Source organism: Strigops habroptila, chromosome 2 (assembly GCF_004027225.2).
Source record: "Strigops habroptila isolate Jane chromosome 2, bStrHab1.2.pri, whole genome shotgun sequence".
Lineage (NCBI taxonomy): Eukaryota > Metazoa > Chordata > Aves > Psittaciformes > Psittacidae > Strigops > Strigops habroptila.
This window is the reverse complement of record NC_044278.2, coordinates 121,008,900-121,028,094: the sequence shown is the minus strand read 5'-3', so window position 1 is coordinate 121,028,094 and position 19,195 is coordinate 121,008,900. Positions and strand designations below refer to the sequence as shown.

At 48.8% G+C, this 19,195-nt stretch overlaps 1 protein-coding gene across 2 annotated transcripts in view; it reads left to right on the top strand.

Annotated features, from left to right (window-relative positions):
- Nucleotides 1-3,379: 3,379 nt before the first annotated feature.
- The window catches only part of GDPD5 (glycerophosphodiester phosphodiesterase domain containing 5), a 174,652-nt gene continuing 158,836 nt past the window's right edge, over nucleotides 3,380-19,195 (top strand). For both annotated transcript variants that reach the window (XM_030476775.1, XM_030476772.1), the window contains exon 1: nucleotides 3,380-3,580. The gene's annotated coding sequence lies outside the window, so the exon portion shown is untranslated. The remainder of the gene's footprint in view (nucleotides 3,581-19,195) is intronic.

Here is a 19,195-nt window from a genome sequence, read left to right as displayed (position 1 = left end):
TACCTTCTCACCCCTGAGCAGAGAAGCTGTGGCTGCCCCATCCCTGGCAGTGTTCAAAGCCAGGTTGGACACAGGAGCTTGGAGCAACCTGCTCTAGTGGAAGGTGTCCCTGCCCCTGGCAGGAGGTTGGAGCTGGATGAGCTTTAAGGTCCCTTCTAACCCAAACCAGTCTGGGATTCTATAAAATGCAAGAAACCAACACCCAAACTGCTCTGACATACTCGGGAGGAACAAGATATCCTGTGACACTGAAAAAGATCCATGGATGGGTCATCAGATGGCCTTAGGCAAGTGTTTCTCTAGGACAACTTTCCCTCCTATGAGCCTGGAAGGAGGAAAAGGAGGTTTCCTTTACCTACAGAAGGGATGACACTCCACTTTTTCTTGGAGGAGGGTGATGCTGTGGTTAAGGACTGTTCACCCCCTTCCCTCTGTTCCCTCTCCCTGCAGCATCTCCTTCACCATCCCCACACCCCAAATACCGACGTGCCGCCTCCTCTAAGACTTTGCACGTGATGCCCTTCGCATTCCCACATCTCCAGTCTCGTATTTCCCTGCCAGAACACAAAAATATTCCCTTCTGGACCGATTTCTCATTTCCATAAGTGTGTAACGAAACGCTTTCAGGATGTGGTGTGAAATCTGCCTACGCCTGAAACTCGCCCCTAGTTTAAAGCATCAGCGCTGAGCTGGGTCCTAATAGAGCAGCTTAAAAAGTGATCACACACTGTGAGTGTCACAGGAGTACAAAGGGGTTTAAGGAGGGGTTTAGAGGTGCATCGAATGTGGCTGGGGATATACAGTGAGGAATGAGCACAGCACAAATCCCAACTGTGCCAGAAGGAGATATTTAAAATAGCTTTGAGCATTCAAGGCTCTAAGCAGGGGATAAGGCGCTTTTAAACCTGAAAACAAAATTCCCAATCCAAAATTGCATCTATTTTCCTAGAAGCTGCCCCAAAATTCCTAAGAAATTTCCTTCCATCAGCTGCTCCATGACTTTATCTTGACATTGCACAGCCTTTAGCAGCCAAAGTGCTGCTAGCACAGGGAGGATAGACAGTCTGCTCTTCGTTCCTCTCCTCACAGCTGCTTGGAGGTGGCTTGAAAAGGAAACCATCCCCATCCCTGCATCCCCACAGGAGCCTGTGTGGGATTCAACAGGCCAAGCCGAAGAAATATGCTGAAAATGTGCAAACTCTGATCCTTTTTGGAGGCATTTTGTTCAGCAAATGGATGCTAAAAAGCAAATCACTGCCTGACTTCAGGAGCCGCTGCCGTGCTTCTGGAACCTCACGACTTAGAGGAATATTTTCTCCCGGTGCCAGAAGAAGGTATTTTTCCCTTGATATTCCCAATGGCTGGACTATTTCTGCTGGAATGAAAAGGAGACGATCCCTAGGCAGACACCCAAGCCTGTATAATTTCATCCCTGCTGTTTAAAGTCACAAGGACAGTCACGACTTTGTTATGCGCCCTGAAATCCCTGCGTCAGGCCCATACCCTCCCCTGCACATCCACCTTTAAGCCTGTGGGAAAACACAGCTTGAAGCTCTGCCATGGCCCCAGCAAGCAGGCAAGCAAATAAAATGCTCCCACGGGATATATTTTCATCAGGATTTCAGATAATCACAGCTCTGAGGGACTTCGGAGTTTGAAATGCCTGCTGTCAGCAGTACTGTAAGGAAAAGCATTTGGCAAACAGCTACCAGCGCCACTGCCTGTAAGGCAACACTGCATCTCTTCTGCTTAGGGATGGGAATCTTTTCTTTCGATCAGACTTTATACGTTGATTTTTCAGCTCCAGTCTCTTCCTCCAGGTGAGGTTTTCTTGCTGGTGGATGCAGCTTCTTGGGTTATTTCTATGCCTTTTAGGAAAAGAGAGACAGCGAGCTGTTGGCTTTGTCTGGGTAAAGATGTGCCTGAGTAAAGATGAACATGAACCATTTGGAACAGGCACTGCTCAGGGCTGGCTCCAAGCATAGGCCCAAATGGTGGAAAATGGCCAAGTTGCAGGGAAAAAAAAGGGATTTATTGCTCTGAGGTGAGTGTTTTGCCACCTTGCGTCAAGAAGGGCAAAAGATTCACATCAAGGATGCAGTTCAGTTTTGCCCATGGTACTGGGTGGCCCTGGACATCCTTCGAGCCGTGATTCATCTGTGCTGTTAGTGTGCAGAAAACAGGTCCTGAGCGTGGTGTAGACACATCAAAGCACTTGTCTCTTCCCCCAGGCTTTCCAAACCTTCTTTTTCCCCATCTTTCCCCCCAGCTTTTCCCAAGGCCAGGTTGGATGGGGCTTGGAGCAAGTGGTCTAGTGGAAGGTGTCCCTGCCCACGCAGGGGGTTGGAACTGGATGAGCTTTAAGGTCCCTTCCAGGAGAAACCAGTCTGGGATTCTAGGACTATGAAACTGCTACAACTTGAGGACCCTGCACCAGGATGGCCACAGCGTGTAGATCAGCTCCAGGGGTCTCATCCATCCAGGTGGGAACCCCTGCTGTGTAAAACATCCCTTCTAGCAGGCTTAGAGATACAATTTCCTTTGATATGAATACCCCAAAAATAAAAACGTGAATGATGCATTATCCCTTGTGACCACTCTGCTCCCTGCTGCCAAGCAGGGGTTTACTGGTGCCCAGTTAACAGCAGCCTGGGGTGTATAGGGCCATATAATCACTTTAACTTGTGGAGGTTTTCCAGGATAGCTTTTTATTTTAGCTACAACCTCTGTGTGTGTATGTACCTCTGTGTATGTACATCCTATGTGTGTATGTATACCTTGTGTATGTGTATGTACACCCTGTGCGTATGTACGCACATGTTGCTTCCTGGGGTGGACAACTTTCAGACACCCCGGTTCAGAAGAGGAAGATGGTGATGTACGATGAAGGCCAGGTTGGACGGAGCTTGGAGCAACCTGCTCTAGTGGAAGGTGTCCCTGCCGGTGCCAGGGGGTTGGAACTGGATGTGCTTTAAAGTCCCTTCCAACCCAAACCCGTCTGTGCTTCTATAAGATGTGTGATGAAGCCAGGGGTTCGCTGCCCTTTTGGGGCTCAGCATATCCAACCCCCATGGTATATTAACAAGCCCCCCACGCCTTTCCCATCCTTTCGGGGCTGCCAGAGCCGAGTTTTGGGGCAGCACTACGATGTGGTTGAGGTTTCCCCTCGGCAGGGATGCCCCAACCTTTCCCTTGCCCAGTGGAACCCCCAGACCTGAACCCTTGTGGCTTAGTGGCGTTTGCTCGCATCCCCGCAGGGACACCCCAGAACAGACGGGCTCCTCTCGGGGTGCATCCTGCTTCTCTTCCTCCTTCTCCTCTTCCTCCTCCTCCTCCTGCCGCCGCTGTCCGGGGCGGAGCCGCCCGCCCGAGCCCCCGCCCCGCTCCAGGGAGCGGGCGGCTGAGCCGAGTCGAGCCGTGCCGGGCTGCGGGGACGGGGACACGGACACGGTGGTGTCACCTCCGTCCCTCCCTTCGCTGTCCCCATCACACCCTGCCAACGGGGGCAGCATCAGGGGTGTCCCCCCCCCAGACCCCATCCCGGGGCTTGGCGACCTGGAGGCTTTCCCAGCGGCAGCAGGTAAAGGGTTAGACTGGTTGGACGGGGAGGAAGGGGTGGCCCTTTGCATCCCGCATCCCCCGTGTCCGCGGAGTGGGAGGGGATGATGCTGAAGTGGTGTGTGTATTGTGATATTCCGGGTTTGAACCCCTAAAAGGTGCTCTGTTGTCCAAAAAGGTGATTCTTTACCCCAAAAGGTGGTTCTTTGCTCTCTGTGTCCCCCAAAACAGTGACACCCACCCCTCCATGGGTAGCTCCCCTAGCTGGGAGCATCCCAAGCAAAGTTGGGATGTGGCGGGATGCTACTGTGTGGTGGGGGATATGGGTGGGTACTCACCTAGCGACAGGTCTCAGGGTACCACCTTGGGTCTCCAGGACCCCCCCCAAGTTTCCAGGGTGGGGATCCAGCCACCCCCTTTTTCCCCATTAGGCCCTACTTGTTTTACAGGTAACGCTTCATTTTTATACATGGCTCTCAAAAGAATGGCATCTGCAGTGTCCCACAGCCCCAGGGCTTTCCACTGGGATTGTCCAGAGCTGTAAAATCCTGAGGCAGCAAATCCTAAAGGAATTTTTTGCTTCTTGTCCCACTGCATGCGCACCCTGTAGCCTATCCAGCACCCAAATTCCCCTAGCACCCTCTGAGGATGCGATAAGGATGTCCTGGATGGCTCTTAGGGACAAAGCCCCATGTTAAGGCGCCCCTATTTCTTCCCAGCACTGAGCAGAGAAGGTGAATATAAAGGGTATTATTTTGTCTTGATGCTTGGCAAGGGAATTGCTCAGAAAAAGCAATAATTCAGGAAAAAGGGGGAAAATAATCAATCTCATTGCTGTTTTATTGAAGCTCTCTCCCAAGTCGTGTCTATTCACTGCTAGGAAAACTGGGCATTGAGGAGTTGCAGTGGAAATGTGAGCCTTTCCTCTGGAAAAGGTCTGTTGTAGCAATTCCTGATGTTGGAAGCTGTGAAATTTCACCCCTGGCAAGATGGAAATAGGGATTCTTCAGCCAGAATAAAAACCTGCCTTTGTCAAACTCTCCATGCACTGGGTTTTTAGGGGTGGGTCTGTATTATTGCTGGTAATCGTGTTGGCTTAAGGGTTATTTTGGGGCTGGGAAGGGATTACGGGTAGATAATCGGAATGGTTGTGACCGTGCTGCATGTGAAATGAAGCAAATATTGAATTATGGTTCTCTTTGCTGGCTCTTTGTCCCTATATGAAGGGAAATGAGTGTTTACTCAGTAAACCCATGTGGATTTTCCTCTGTTAGAAAGTTATGCTGTGTGTGGAGAACGTTAAACCTTATTGCGCTGTTCGGATGCTGTGTTCTTCTTGGGGTGCTCCCAGCAGCCAGAACATTCAGACTTGCGTATTAGTGAGCAAAAGTTAGCCCAGACCTTATTGTTAAAGAGCTTTTTTGGGGTTTGGATCACAGAGTGATGCAGGATAAATGCCTTTTACCTTTGTTCCTTCATATATATTGCTAGCTTGCACTTGGCAGGTGCGGCTGGGTAAAAGCTGAACTGAATGGATTTCCTGCCTTGCATTTTGCCTGTGTTCACCACTCATCAGATTGCTATGGGAAGTGGTCCATTAATACATTATACAGCCTTCATCCACCCGAGCAGTGATGCATCCTGACTCCTTAATCCTGCTATTTTAACCTATTTTCCTCCATCATGATGTCTTCACACCGATACCCCAGCACTGTTTAGCTCTGTAATAGCTCTCTTTGCTTTAGAAGGTGCTTCTTCAGTGGCAAATACAAGCTCTGCTTTGAGGCAGAGTTAATTTTAGAGTGGGTGTCTCTGTCAAGCTGTACTTTCTTTATCAAATAAGCATGTTCCTCTCTTCATTGGGATGAGTTCTGTACTTGAATGCAAAGCATGACAACGAGCAGCGCAAATGAAATGCGTTCTGGTTGGAGCCATGTATTTGGTGTCAAGTTGTAGGCTCAGCAACTGCTGGCTTGGAATTAATGATAAAGGGGTTTGGTTTTGCAAGGCAACAAATTGCTTTTATGAAGCAGGGAGATTATAATGACATACTGAGCCAGCTGCAAGGGCCGTGGACTATTTGTTGTAGTTTTATCCATAAACTGCCATGGGAATTTGTTCCTGCATTAAAACCGCTGTAGCATTTCACACTGCTCAGTGCCCAAATCAGTATATTTAAGGTTTTGTTGTGTGTTTTCTTAATGTGTGGGTTACAGTAACTCTCAGTTGCAAATGGTGTTCTAGGTTGAGGTGAAGATGCTGGTAGCAGATGGCTCCTTCACCCTGTTGTTTGCTAAGAGGCACTTTGATGCTCACAGGTGGTGGAAGTTAGAGCTAGGTCCCCTTTTAACAGACACACCTGCAGGGAATATTGTCCTTTAACTCTCTTTGGAAGGCTTCCTGAGGGTGAAGATGAAAGGGTATGGTTGCACCTTTGAAATCCTCATGGCACTGCTGCTGTAGAGCTACAGGCTGGTGTGTGAAGGTGCAGTTATCACTAACATTAAAAATGTTGTGGTTGGATGAAGATGGGCACTTAGGGCTCCTCCTGAGAGCAGCTTCCCTACAAACATGGGGTGTAGCAACATGCTTTCCCTGGAGGCTGGTTTGGAACTCCTTTCTCCTGAGAAGATGCATCTAGAAAGGCTGTTGCCCTGTCCACAACCCCTTTAATGAGATGCCTTGCACCTCTTGATATTGAGATGAAGGGATGGGATCCACCTGGGAGCCACTTGGCTGTGGCCATAAAGAGGCTTTGTTAGGCTGCAGCAGCTGATAATTAAGCTTTAAGGAGACCAAATGGTGGTGGTTCAGCCTTGTGCAGAACAAAAGCAAGTCCTTTTGGTGTGAGGAGGCTGTCGCTGCTTTGGGCTTTGCTGGTGCCACTTGTGGGGTGAGTGATGTTTTGGCTTATAGTAGGGTGTTTGTTCTGGGCTGTTGTTCCCCAAAACTCTTCGTATGGAGCTGGGTGTGAAGCTGAGCAGCTCCTTCTGCTCAGGAGAGGGCAGTGTCACACCAACGAGCTGCTTCCTTACCGGTGCTGGAACACATGGAGAGGAAACCTCTGCCTTCCCAGGGGTCCAGGGGGGTCTTGCAGGGCTGCAGTATCAGTGTGTACGTAGGACCCAGGCACCTCATTCCCTCTCCATCCCTCCCCAAGTGAAATATTCCCCTTTCAGCTCTTCTCCCTGATGGTTTTCCCTTACCCTGAGTATGCTGCTGGTGTTTAAAGGACCTTTGTAGGAATACTCTAAGCGTGATGCTGGGAAAAGGGATTTAAAAGGCTGTTTATAGCAGTTGCTTTTGCCTGCCAGCCCCTCTATAAACAGTGATTAGATACAGCTACCTTAATGCATGTCTTGACTTTCCAAAACCAAAAAGAAGCTGAACGCTGGTGTGTTTGCCTTTGCTGCTTTTCTCTCTTTAGCTCACCACTGTGTTCTCCTCACTTCCTCCCAAAATACCCACAGATACTGGCAGGACACTGCCTGTGTATTGGTTAAATAGCTTGTCATTGCTCAATAACCTGAGAGAAAAGCCTTATTTTTACACGAAATGACATATTTGGAGGAGGTTTCTGCTAAGGAGTGGTGTCGAGGTGCAGACTGTTCCCCTGAAGGGTATTCAATGCAAACAAGGACCTTCTTGGGTGGCAAGTAGGAGTTCTTCCATGCTCATGTCTATCTCAATGCATTGTGTGTTGTCATATACTGAATCCATTACACATTGTGATGGAACTCTGTCTCCTTTGCTCACTTGGCCTTTGGGCAGATTCAGCTTTATAAAATTATGGGGTTTGGTGAATATTTCTTACACTGATTTATTAGTTTTCGTGGCTCCTGATCCAGGTATTGTTGAAGTGGGCTGGCATTTCCTTCCCACTGGATAAAGGGTGGGATAGGAGGGAGGCAAAAAGCCCCTTTCTTGGGGTGATGCACAAATCTGGGCTACCAGATCTGTGCAGAGTCCTGCTGGCAGCTAATTTCTACCTTGGAAATAGCTTGTATTGGCTTTAATGTAATTCCTTAGTCATGACAAAAGTGAATCCTGTTCGCTAACCACTGCATCTCTGGCTGCTCCGCAGCCAGGGTTTGGGTCCAGGCTGCTGGATCCTGGAGGACTTGAAGGTGATGGACTGTAAGTTTATGCTCTTCTTGTCCGGGAAGGCTCAGAAAGATGTGTTTCACTTTCAGATTTACCATGTGGCACTGTGCTAAAGCAGCTTTTATCTTGCACTTTCCCCGCTTCAAGCAAACCTGCCTTTAATTTTTAATCTTTCTTTTTAATCCTGCCATTTCTCTTGAAACTCTCTTAAAACTCTGCTGTAACTTGTGCAATCTCCTTATAAACGTCTGATCCCTACATTTTTGCCTCCCTTCCCCCATTGCTGAGCTGAAATGAAACTTCTCCCTCCCCCAGCCAGAGGTTAGATGCAGTTTTGGGCTGCTATTTACACAGGTTGCTCGGGGAAAGCATCTTGCATCTGACTTAAATAGCACAAGGTGAAGATCAGCATTTCCTTTAGTAGGTATTTTAGGTGTAGCATTTAAAAGGATCTAATGGACTGGCTGTACCCTTCAATGTCCAAGCATTGTTCCAAGCCACTCTAATAGATTATATCTTGGGCCGCTTAACCTCATATTGATGAATCTCTTGAGTTGACAGTCACCTCATCATAAATCAAATTGCCCTAGTCTAAAATCAAGTCAGTTGTCCTGTTTCCTGCTGCAGAAATGAAGCAAAGCAAATAAAATACATTACATTTTCAGGCTTGGAGATGGCTACAGGACTGTGGATGCTGGTTGGGAGTTGGTACCTGAAGGTCATGGGGTGGCTGGTGATGCACTGAGGGCTTCATGAGGTTGTTGGGGGTAGGTGTAATCCTGGAGCAGGTCAATTAAGAGCTTGGGGAGGATTTGAGGCTTGTGTCTAGGCTTCCTCCTTGAATCCTGTGTTCAGCTCTGGGCCCCTCACTGCAAGAGAGACATTGAGGTGCTGGAGCGGGGCCAGAGAAGGGCACCGGAGCTGGTGCAGGGCCTGGAGCACAAGTGTGATGAGGAACAGCTGAGGGACCTGGGGAGGTTTAGTCTGGAGAAGAGAAGGCTCAGGGGGGACCTTCTCGCTCTCTGCAACTGCCTGACAGGAGGATGGAGCCAGGAGGGGGCTGGTCTCTGCTCCCAAGGAACAAGGGATGGGACAAGAGGAAACAGCCTCAAGCTGCACCAGGGGAGGTTTAGATGGAGCTGAGGAACAATTCCTTCCCCAGAGGGTGCTCAGGCATTGGAACAGGCTGCCCAGGGCAGGGCTGGAGTCACCGTCCCTGCAAGTGTTCACACCCCGTGTAGCCGAGGCCTCAGTGCCATGGGTTAGTGGTGGCCTTGGCAGTGCTGGGGAGCGGTTGGACTGGATGAGCTTGAAGGTCTTTTCCAACCTGGTAGATTCTATGATTCCTGTCCTGCTAGATTTCCTAGGACCTTACCATGAGGGCAGAAACCTGGTGTTAAGGGGCGGGCTTGGCCCTTCCAAGGTGTCCCTTGTGTGTGACCCCATCTGAAACCCATGTGCTGATTGCAGAGCTCTTGTCTTAGCCAAACCTTGGAGGATGGTAATATAAAGCTGGGATGTGGTCAGGGTCATGGCTGAGGTGCCCAGAGCTTTTCCATCATGCTGCCAAGAGGCAAGGTGGGCCTGGGGGCTTCCCAGGTCATGCTAAATGGTGGTTCTACTGGTGCCCCAACCGTGACTCTGAGAGGGATGGGGAGGGTTTGGGCTTGTTTACAAGGATTTACCATGGTGGTGAGGTCATTCTTGGATGTTTGGGCGGATTTAGTGTGTTTGCTTTTTATTTAAGAGGTAATTAATGCTTTCCTTGGGATTAAAATACTTCCCGCGTGTCTCAGCTGCTGATGTAGGAAGGAGTCATCCAACCCTTTGACCTTTCTTGAAGACAAAAAAGGCCTTTTGGAGAAGAAGTTTATGCACAAAACCAGCGTGTCTCTTTCTTACCCAACTACTTCCTTCTATGAAGAAGTCCCATAAAGAAGTTCCTTGTGGCTGTGATGTTTTGTAGGCAGTGACCTGATAGAGCAGTGATTGTGTTTGCAGGTATTGTGGGGATTTTGGTGTCCATCTACCTACTAATTATTCATGGATCTTGTCAATGAGGCTTTAAGCTGCCAGTTAAACCAATTGCAGTTGGAAATAGAGCAAACAGGCAGCACTTGTGTCCTGGGCTGGGTGTCCAGGCAGGAATCCAACTGAGTGGTTCACTCCATTTCTCCCAAGCTTTTGGGGTTGTGATTTCTCCATCTGTGGCTATTCCTTGAGCTTGGAGATTTGTGCTGTAACAGTGACTGAACAGGCTTTGTAACCTGTGGATGGTTTTGGAGCCCTGGAATCCATCAAGCCAAGAGGTAAGGCGAGACCTATGGCTTCTAAAAAGGTCTATTTTTAGCTGTGTTCCTGTTCACATGCAGATGATGTTTGTCATGAAGGATTGCTGTGCACGTTGTATACTGAACTTGGGAACTGTTTTCCAGCTTTCACACAGATGGCAAAATGCCTGCCAAATGTATAGATATTGTTGTCTCATTTTTCCCTATGCTCACAAGCTGAGTCCTATGAGCTCCCAAACCACTTGCCATGTTGCATTTGATGATCTGTAAATATACAGCGGTGGGTGGCTCTTATTTTAGGGGTGTGTTACCCCACTCCTTGCACTTTAGCATTAGCCTCACAAGTCGCTGGTAGCTGACAGCCTGCAAGCTTCTTGCAGTTCTTGTCTCCTCCTTTCTGCTCCTGCCTGAAATGTGGAAGCAGAATGTGTGTTAAAGAAGCAGCTAAACTCATTTAGCTCCAAGTTAATCACTGAAAAGCAGAGTGCTTGCAGCCTCGTTAAAAGCCTAATTTAAAGTGCAAGGTTGACAGCTCGGCTGGAGATACTTTCCCTTACCCACAAGTGTTTCCTAATCTGTCTCCTTTGCATAAGGGTTCTGTGTGTGTGGATCTCCAGCCTCTTGCTGTTGGAGAGCTGTGTGTTAAAGGAATGCGGTGTATCTGTGGGTAAGACAGCTGTATATGTTAAAATGTTAATGTGATGGGAGTAAGTGGGCTCTGGTGTCTCTTGTGCTGTCAGGAAAGCCATTGTGCCTCACAAGGTCACGCCGCTGCGTGGATGCTTGTTGCTGAAATACAAACTGTGTGGGTTCTCCTTATACAGCTTTGCTTTGTAAAGGAAAATTAAGCTTCTTGTGGGTTTATAGCAACAGAGCTGCTGTCCCTGAAAACACGGGCAGGAGCTGTGCAGCTGAAGGCCAAAGTGTGAAGAAATGTCCTTCCTTGTGTTTCTATGCGGGCGAGTAGCAGCCCTGCAATGTGGCGTGGTTTTAGCTCTGCTCCTGAGGTTGCATGGAGTACGAGGAGTAATGTGGGTGGTGAAGAGCTTAAAACTTGCTCTGTGGTTTACTAGACCTCTAGAGCTGGGAGGGAGGCTCTGAATGCAAGAGGGTCTCTGTGCTTTTGGTGCAAACCATTCCTGAAAGCCCCTCTTGAGAGAGTGAGCATCTATACTGCTGTCACAGGAGCTGTGGTGAAGGCAGGAACCTGATGTCAATGTGTTCAACACATGCAACTTGGGAACCTTTAAAACCAAAAATGAATAATCCACCCAGAGCATCTTGTATTTGGTGACTGGGGTTTAGCATCTACCAGCCTTTTTTTTTTCCTGTTTAGCTTAAAGCAAAAGTCTTTAACTGAAGCAGCTGGAAGCTGTGAGCATTGTATGAAGCAAGATCATAGAATCACAGACTGGTTTGGGTTGGGAGAGACCTTAGACCTTAAAGCTCATCCAGCTCCAACCCCCTGCCACGGGCAGGGACACCTTCCACTAGAGCAGGTTGCTCCAAGCCCCTGTGTCCAACCTGGCCTTGAACACTGCCAGGGATGGGGCAGCCACAGCTTCTCTGGGCACCCTGTGCCAGCGCCTCAGCACCCTCACAGGGAAGAGCTTCTGCCTCAGAGCTCATCTCAATCTCCCCTCTGGCAGGTTAAAGCCATTCCCCTTTGCCTGTCCCTACAGGCCCTTGGCCAAAGCCCCTCTCCAGGCTTCCTGGAGCCCCTTCAGACACTGGAAGCTGCTCCAAGGTCTCCCCTTCAGGAGCCTTCTCTCTCCAGTCCTTAAATCCAAGCTTCTTGGGTAATAGTCTGGCTGTACCGAGTGCGGTATTGGACCCATGAGACAATCACTTCTTCTTTCTTGGCTTCTTCCCCCCAGCTCAGGGAAAACATTGGCTTTTTCCCTATTTCCCTGAATTTTGTATTGTGGCTGCATGTTCCCTGGAGGGACATATCTGGCTGACCTGAAGGTCTGGAGCCTGCTCTGCTCCTTGTGCAGTTTGTGGGCTGGATATAGGACTGTCCTTATTAGGGGCTGTGGAGCCTTTAAGGGTACATGAGGTGATGAGCAGGGAGCCCCTGAGGTCACAAGCTTGGTCAGATGGGGTCAGAAGATGACGTGTCCACTTGTGTTTGTGCACCTTCCCTTCCCAGGCATTACGTGCTTCTCCCTATCTCTGCTGATATTTGCAGCAGTGATAAGGGAGGTTCAGAGCACACAAGTGTGCTCTGCAGCAGATAAAACTGACTGGGCGCAAGAGCTGTTCCAGCTGAGAGCTTATCAGCACCATTAAAACCATCAGAAAGGCCTGAGAGATGTGGGTGTTTTAGGTCCTTTAGTACAGAAACATCCAACAGGGAATCGTGCTGGAAGTGCCGCTGCTCTGTAAGTCCCTCTCAAATGTGTTTTTTATGAAGGAAGTGGACCATTTGGGGATTGAGACTTGTAAACTGGTCAAGCATGTGTCTGAAATGCTTCTGTGCTGCATGATTGTGCATGTAATGAGCTGGGGATGATTAAGGAAGGTTGTAGTTTGTCTCAACATGGATTGAATTTGAGGGATCCACCTTCTTGAATCTCTTCAGGCTGCTCTTTGCTTGGAGAAAGGTTTCCTGGAGCTTCTGTAGAACTGTTGAACTCTAGTGCAGAGAGGACAGTTCTCCAATTTGATGCTCTTTGAGGGCACTGGCTTTTGGAAGGATGGCAAAAACATGGGTTGAAGGTGGTAAAGGGTACTGTGGTGTAGACCTGGGGCAGGAATCACCCTAATTTGGAACGGTATAATTCCCAGGAGCTCTCATGTGTTGCCTGAATGCACTGAGATGAGTGGGGAGGATGAGTGTGGGCATATCTTGTCCTCCCCAAATTTGGACAGCTGACTCCATGCTTATGCATCTCCATCCTCTTGGGATTTGCAATGGGGAGCCTTCTCCAGAGGATAGGTGCCCACAGAGTCTCTCTGAAAGTGTGAATAGGGTTTATTGTGCTAGACTCCCTAAGAGAGACATGGTGATACCTGCTTTCCAGGAGGGTGTTGTGATCAGAAATTGCCTTTCCTTTGGCATGAGGAAATGAAAATGTTCATCTCCAGCCTCTGTAAAGCTCCTTCCCCAGGAGGGATGGAGCCTGGAGGTTGAAACCAGGCATCCAACAACCAGTCAAGGACCTGGAAAGGGAACCTGTTTCTTTGGCTGCTCCCACTAGGAACTGGAGGCAGGGTGGGAAGGCACATTCCTTGTTTGCTTCCTTCTTGTTATTCATGACTACTTCCAGCAATGCCAGAAATCTACAGAAAGTCATGGGAAAAGAGGGTCAAACCTGATGTTCATCTGCTGTTGGTCATGGGAAGAAGGTCCCTTTAGGTTGTTGTCTTGCATGAGTGTCCCTTCTGCTGTGGACACAGGACAAATCAGTCCTCATTCTTGCCATGTGTATGAGGCCAACTGATGGCATGGCAGGAGATGGAGGAGGAAGGAGCTGGGACTTAGTGAGGGTGATGCTTGTTGTAAGATATATAGCAGAAATAAGCCTGCCCTCTGCAAAGCCATGCTCCAGGGTTTAGGCTGGTTGAACCAGGGTTGGTCTGAGCAACATCAGCCCCGGCTGTGCTGCAGATAGTCTGAGCTGTTGGAAAAGATGGCTTTTGACAAAGTGGGATCAAATGCTCATTGCTGTTACGTGCTGCTGTACACAAGGTCACCGTGACCGTCTGGTTCCCAAACTGGGCAGTTGGGTTCACTCTTTCAGCAAACAATTGCCACTGCTCAGCTGTGTAATCAGCTAATAGGATTAAGCACAGCATCCAGTGGTTCAAACTTGGCTTTGTGATAGCAAGCTCATCTGAAGAAGCCAGAGTTAAAGTGAGTGGAAATGGGAGTTCCTGGGGCTATCCAATTGCAGTGCTTCATGCAGCAAAGCCGTCTGACTCCTACCAGAATTGATACCCTAGTCATTATATCTGAATTGACTCAAAATGTTGTAAAGCTGGGGAGAAGGAGCATCTATTGGTACTGATTATAGCTCAAACACGTTGTGCTCGAGGCAGTGTCTCCTGTGAAGTTTCTCTTGGTTAAATACTGCAGTCAAAACATAAACCAGCCTTTTGGATGGAGGGAAGGTGGTTGCAGTGATTTCAAACCCTCTATTTACCTGAAGAGCTGCTATCTAGATCCTTGACCCGTTTCATACTACTTGTAGGAAGTTCTCTGCTTCATGTTGGAAGTGAAATACAACCATGTATTTCACTGGGGTTAGATCTAGGAGGAATGAAAAACAACTGAATGGTGGTAGGAGGAGGCAGCAAGCCCAAATCCTGTTCCATGTGTTCCATCTCCCCTTTAACCTTTTGGTCTCTGGCATCAGATCTGGATCTCAGCCTGATTTATTTGCTCATGTGGGGTTGTTTTTCCAACCCTTTATTAGGCTCTGGAAGATGAAGGTTTGTAAAAGGCTTGTGGAGTCCCAAGAGGGATGTTTGGGAGAGAGGAAAACTCTTGTCCAAGTGCTGCTGTTCCATGGGAGTGCCGCAGTGCTTGGTCAGGAAGCTGGATGCCACATCCTCCTTGTACATGTCTCAGCCACTGTTGCCTTCTCTTGGCTGCTTTTGCCTGGCAACCCTAAAACTTACTGGTAGGGACAGGCCAAGGGGAATGGGTTTAACCTGCCAGAGGGGAGATTGAGATGAGCTCTGAGGCAGAAGCTCTTCCCTGTGAGGGTGCTGAGGCGCTGGCACAGGGTGCCCAGAGAAGCTGTGGCTGCCCCATCCCTGGCAGTGTTCAAGGCCAGGTTGGACACAGGGGCTTGGAGCAACCTGCTCTAGTGGAAGGTGTCCCTGCCTGGGGCAGGGGGTTGGAACTGGATGAGCTTTAAGGTCCCTTCCAACCCAAACCATTCTGTGGTTACTGCTGTGTTTCAGCATGGCCTGAAGCTGATGGGATGTTCTGCTCCCAAACTAGCATTTTTTTGTGACAGATCCCATATTTTTAATCCCAAAAGTTTGGCTTTTTTTGGAAGGAAAGGTACGAGACAAATACTGCCTAAAAGACTTGTGGCTGTCAGCTCTTCTGAGCCAGCTCTTGGACAGGGGTGTGAGTAAAACCCTGTTATGTCTCATGCACCATCAGGTTTAATGCTTGTTAAATGGCAGAGCTGTCGAGAGAAATCATTGGGCTGAGGCGATGTAGCTGGTATTAAAAGAATAAATATAGCTGCAAATGGCTGAGCTTGGAAATAAATTAAGCTGTGGCTGTTTGGTGAGTGGATATATAGGGATTGCTGAGGTGTCTGGATTCCCCAAGGGCTCATTGCCAGGTTGGAGATTTGGGAATTTGGCCCTAATGCTGAGCCCTGGGGAACATGGCTTGTGAATGGCCACTGACTGCTTTTCATAAACCCATGCTGACTGGGCCTGTTCTGCTTATAGAGTATTTCATCTGCCTATTCATCCTGGTTGGATGGTCTGTAACAGATTCCCACCATTGACATCTGCCCTGTTGGCCTTCCCCATGATTCTTATCCACAGTCACTCAACCCCATCATAGAATCATAGAATGGTTTGGGTTGAAGGGACTGGAAAGCTCATCCAATTCCAAGCCCCTGTCATGGGCAGGGATGCCTCACCCTAAACCATGTCACCCAAGGCTCTGTCCAACCTGGCCTTGAACACTGCCAGGGATGGGGCAGCCACAGCTTCTCTGGGAAAAGTCTGTGCCAGTGCCTCAGCACCCTCACAAGGAAGAACTTCTTCCTTATATCCAACCTGAACTTCCCCTGTTTCAGTTTGAACCCATCACCCCTTGTCCTATCACTCCAGTCCCTGATGAAGGTCCCTCTCCAGCATCCTTGTAGCCCCCTTCAGACACTGGAAGCTGCTCTGAGGTCTCCACGCAGCTTCTCTTCTCCAGGCTCAACAGCCCCAATGTTCTCAGCCTGGCTCCATACGGGAGCTGCTCCAGCCCCTGATCATCCTCGTGGCCTCCTCTGGACTTGCTCCAGCAGCTCCATGTCCTTCTTATGCTGAGGACCCCAGAACTGCACACAGTGCTGCAAGTGCACTGTGTGCTGCAAGTGGCATCTCACAAGAGCAGAATAGCGGGGCAGGATCACCTCCTTCAACCATCATCAAGCTGTAGACAATCTAAACACTCTCTAACACACAGGGCTACCCCACTACCTCTCCTGACTTGCCTGTCCCTTTTGATGAGTTTATAGCCATCCATGGCTGCACTTCAGTACACTCAACTTTTCAGGTTCCTGCTCTAACGGGTGACACTCTAATGACATGTTCCCAGTACTTCTAGCAGGTCAACTGGTGGGAGTGTGACAGCTCCTCCTGCAGAGCAGAGCTACAGCTCACTTGGCAGCCCTTCAAATGTGGGTGCCTTTTTGGGCGCAGATACATGCCACTCCAAACCACGCAGCATCCTATTTTCTCTGTGTCAGGGGGTGAAATGCTTAAACCAAATCTACCTGAGTATCTGTACCACTGAGCGTGTGATGAAGCTGAGATTTAAAGTATTGTCCTGCAATCCTTGTCCCCAAATGCACTTTGCAGGTAGGCTTTCCTCTTCCATTATGCACAAATATTCTCCAAGAGCTGACATGGAGAACTTTGTGGTGGTTGGAAAACCCCATAGAAGGAGCTGGGTGGCCTCTGTGGGGATGGAGGTGACTTGATGGAGGTTTGTCTTTGGTGATGGACTGGAATGGGTAGGATGCGCAATGCTTGCATGAAGGTGGTGACACATGCCTGGGAGGTAGTGAAGGCTGACATCATGAAATCATAGAATCAACTATGTTGGAAAAGACCTTTAAGATCATCAAGTCCAACCATTAGATGTGAGAGAGGGTCTGGAAAATGCTGTGTAGGAGCCTTTGCCTGGCTCCAACATTTTAGTACACAGTTTTAGTTCTGTTATGATAACAACCTCAGCGTAACGTCACTGTTTCACATGAGCAGCTATACAGATCCGATGGAAAAGGAGTATTTGGGATGAGACAAGAAAAGGGAATCTGCAATGGTTTTTCTCCTTCCCCTTTCCTTTCTAACAGCTTTTCTCCAGTGCAATAGCCAAATGATGAGCACTTGGTTTGTGATTCACACACACACACCCCAACCCCCCCCCCAGTGATGGATGGTAACTAGATACCATAAATACCTTCAGCTTTGGACACAACCTGCCCAAAATAGCTGGGAGCTCTGGGGGTGCTGGTACTTGGCAAAGGGCTCTGCTCACTATATCCCAATCATGCCAATGGGATGAGTTCAGGGAGCATCTTTGGAGGCAGTGGGTGTGAAGGTGGTAATGGGAAAACCTTCCTGCTGCTGCCGCAGTGACATAGGGACTGTTTCATCACCTCGTGGGATGCTCATGATTTGCAGCTACAAACCATTACCCAAGCTTTTCATCCCAATGGCGGAGTGCTTTTTGGTACCCTGGGATTGGACTGGGAATATAGTGGAGGTCTTCAACCCCTGCAGCTCCCCTCAAAAGCAGCTCGTGATGATTTAGATTTGTAATGGAGGCATCTATCCCAGTAACATCAGCTAGGGTGGGAGTAAATTCCCAGTCGTATGGGTCTGATTACAGGCCTGAGCTATCTTTAGCTGCTTTTCCCCCTGAGAAGCATTTGCACATGGTGCAGAAGTGTCTGGCAGCTGAACCTCTCTCTGTTTCATCCCCATCAGCCTGGCTTAGAGAGATTCTGTGGGTTGCTCTGTGAATAATCTGGAAGGAGGGGCAGGAGGGAATGTGTTGGCTCCTTGTGTGCAGTATGGAAATGGCACTTTCCCATGTGGAGGTGGGAATAAGTGGGGAATGTCACTGCATGGGAAGTCTGCTTAGCTATGGAGGCTCAGCTTTGCACTGGTGTTCTCAGGCAGATCTTAAGGTTGATGCTAAACCGTAAAGCATCGTTTTCATGGTGCTTGTTCACACCAATTCCCACTGGAGGTGGGAGCAGCACGGGGGTTGCTGTGAATGGTATGACTTGGTTTCTCCATATATTCTTGGCAGAAGGGTGGTTTTCAGGCTAGACATGGGTCGTTTTAGGACAGCTCGCGGAATAAAACACAGAACAAAGTGAGAACTGATTTAATCAGGAGAGTTTGAGGCTGCACTGTGCCCTTACCTTGACTGATTGCTGCTGACCTGAAAGGGCTGCTAACCTGCTGAGTCCCCATAGCAAAATACACATTGTTGTAAACTACAATGTGAAGCTTATAGGTGGGGTAGGATGGAGGTGGGGGGTTGCTGGGGGAATATTCAGAGTCCCCAAAGTATTTGGTCCATCTGGAGCAAAAGGGGAGAAGAAACTAAATCTTCTCTGAGATGTCATATTCCAAAGGGCTTCCTTGTGATGTGAGTTTATTTTCTGGCAAGTTGGGGACAGTAGAGGGGACAGACTGTCTGCTGTGAGTTGTGGGAAACTTTGTATGTTACTCAAACTTGTGATTTTCTGGCAATATAGGAGCTTGCATTGCTGGTGCCCCAGCCCTTTTTACAAGGAGCCCCATGGGAAAGATGAGGGGTGATGGGTACAAGTTACTCCTGGGGAGATTCCAAATGGACACAGGAGGAAAATTTTTCCCAGTGAGAACAACCAGACACTGGAATAATCTCCCCAGGGAAGTGGTGACTCTTCAACATTGGGCACTGTTAAGACTGGGCTGGACAGGGTGCTGGGCATCTAGTGTAGGTCATGCTTTGCCTGGAAAGGTTGGACCAGATGATCCTTGAAGACCCTTCCAACCTGGCATTCCATGATTCTATCACTGTATCCTGGGTCTGATGCTGTACAGCTCAAAGACCAAAGCCAGTTTATGGGACGGTGGCTACCTAAATGGGGTGGTTGCTGAAAACATGGTTAGAGATTTCAGTGCTGCTTCTGGCTTGATAAAAGTGAGCGTGCAGCAGAACTTCCCATGCACTGTTTGCCTGGTTGAGTGGGGCTGAGGAAGATGCTGGTGACCATTCCAGTCTTGGTGGCCCCATTCCTGCCCACTGGCTGTAATGGTGACAATCCAAACCCCAAACTTCATCCAAGCTGTCACTCAATGCAATGACTCTGCAATCAGTCACTGGCCTCCTGGTGCTAGTTTTGGCAGTGGGATAACTTGGCTCCACAGCCTTTATTCAGCACAAATGGATTTGTCGCTCAGGAGCTCAATCACTCATAATTATAGTGTTGAAGAATATCACATTTCTGATTTCCTGCAGACCTGCTTGCTTAATGTTTGGCTTT